The 2,051-nt window shown below is 45.4% G+C and overlaps 1 protein-coding gene across 1 annotated transcript in view; it reads right to left on the minus strand.

The window, feature by feature from the left end:
- Window positions 1-2,051, minus strand: part of furinb (furin (paired basic amino acid cleaving enzyme) b) — a 151,394-nt gene that overhangs the window by 48,928 nt on the left and 100,415 nt on the right. The gene's annotated exons all lie outside the window — the stretch shown is intronic.

Below are 2,051 nucleotides of genomic sequence, written 5' to 3' on the forward strand. Positions count from 1 at the left end.
CACACACACACACACATCCGTACCAACACCCACCCCAGAGGAGGACAGACAAGCAGACAGACAGGCATACAAAGAAAAAAAGAGGATCCTTCAGTCAAAATACTAAATCAATAATGAGCTTCCATCAAACTTCTTATACTTTTGACAGAGAGTTCCACCTCTGAACTACTGTGGGGGAAGAGACAGTGATGGGGTCAGACAGGCAGAGATAGAAATGGGCAGATACAGAGGGAAAGGAAATGTGACGAAAAGTAAAGACATGGCAAGAGGAAAGGAGAGAGAGAGAAAACGTAAAAGAGCGGGATAGAAAGAGACAGAGAGGAAGACCAAGGGAAAACTTTCCTTTTTGTAGTCTTGGAGTGTTTTGACAAAGAAGCATGTTTTTGTCATACTAATGAGTACGTTTTTTATTGATTTGAATGACATTACACGAATATGACAGATTCAACTTTCACGAGGTTAAGAAAGAAAGAAACAAAAAAAAAAAAAACAGAAATGGCCTCAGAGTGCAGACCTCCGCCAAGGAAGCTGTTTGATAGAACATTTGACTATGTTAGACTGTTTTTCAAGCATTTCTGCCTTCTTTTTGTGGAGTTAGAAACTGAATGTCAAAACTTCCCCAATCCTTCAATGGTAAAGAATCTTTTAAAAAGCCCTGGATTCGAATCATGATCCAGATCACCACCAAAATTGAATCACTTGTTCCTTTTGTCATTTCCAAAAACTCCACAAAGTTTGATACAAATCCGTTCATAACTTTTTGAGTAATCCTGCTGAAAAAAACAGACTGACAAAACAGACAGACAAACAGACAAAGACCACAGATGCAAGTAGACAGAAGACAGTGGTCACACCTAGTAATTTTAAAGAACCTTCTGGTGAGTCCCAATTACCCTTGAAAGGCACTTCAAACCAAACACAACAACATCCACCAAACAAGCGCCACCATCATGCCAATGATGATGAGAATACACCGTGCACAGAGGAGTGTGTATGTGCGCAGATGTGTCTGTGTGCTCGTCGACATGGCTCATGAGGGGATGGATCTATTGCTGTTATGCCTCTTCACAGGTGCATCTTGAACACAACTCAATCTCGTGGAAAATGGAGGAGAGGAACGGGGGAAAGTAACAGAAGAGCATGAGGGGAAGATGAAAGAGGAATGAGGATGGGAGAGGAGTGGAAGTGGAGTAGGAGAGAAATGAAGAGGGTTTGACATGAATGCCCTAAAATAGGGTAGATAGAGAGTAGAGATGATGATGAGAGATAGAGAAAGAGACAGCAAGAGAGCGTGTGCGAGAGAGAGGGAGAGAGAGAGAGAGAGAGAGAGAGAGAGAGAGAGAGAGAGAGAGCGAGAGAGAGCGAGAGAGAGAGAGAGACTGGGGGATGAAAGGAAACAGCTGCATCACTTGTAGAGTACATGTTCCGTCCCCAGTACAGATTGTCAGATTGTCGGCATATGCTCTTGCTAGTACAGATCTCTCCTGGGGAGCTCTGCCACTATAGTGGGGAAGCAGCGGTGCATTCATGGACCTCCTGAGAGAGAGAGAGAGAGAGAGAGAGAGAGAGAGAGAGAGAGAGAGAGAGATCTGAAGAGAGAGAGAGAGAAGGAGAGAGAGATAGACGGAGAAGAGAAGAGAAGAGAGGAGAGAGAGAGAGAGAGAGAGAGAGAGAGAGAGAGAGAGAGAGAGAGACTATTACCTGGCCAGAGATCCAGCTTAGGTGTGGGCTCAGTGTGGGTTCAAACAGAGAGCTTGGAGCCAAACCTGTCTAGTATTCTCCTGCTCACCAGCCAAGCTCCAGCCCTGAGGATGCGGACTGCCACACTGCACCCTCCTGTCCAGGGTCACACACTTGCCCTAACGAGGGCGCACCGCCGCACTACACCAGTGAAATGAATTCTAATCACTACTTTGTTATTGTGGCCCCTTGCAATCCTCCACCTGGGGTGTAGATGGCACACGCACACTCACGGTGCCCTCTGCGACCTTACCTGGCAGGTTTGTGTGTGTGTGGTTGTTGTTTTTGGGTTGTTTTTTTGTTGTGTGTTT

This window comes from Engraulis encrasicolus, chromosome 4 (assembly GCF_034702125.1).
Source record: "Engraulis encrasicolus isolate BLACKSEA-1 chromosome 4, IST_EnEncr_1.0, whole genome shotgun sequence".
In the NCBI taxonomy this organism is placed as follows: domain Eukaryota; kingdom Metazoa; phylum Chordata; class Actinopteri; order Clupeiformes; family Engraulidae; genus Engraulis; species Engraulis encrasicolus.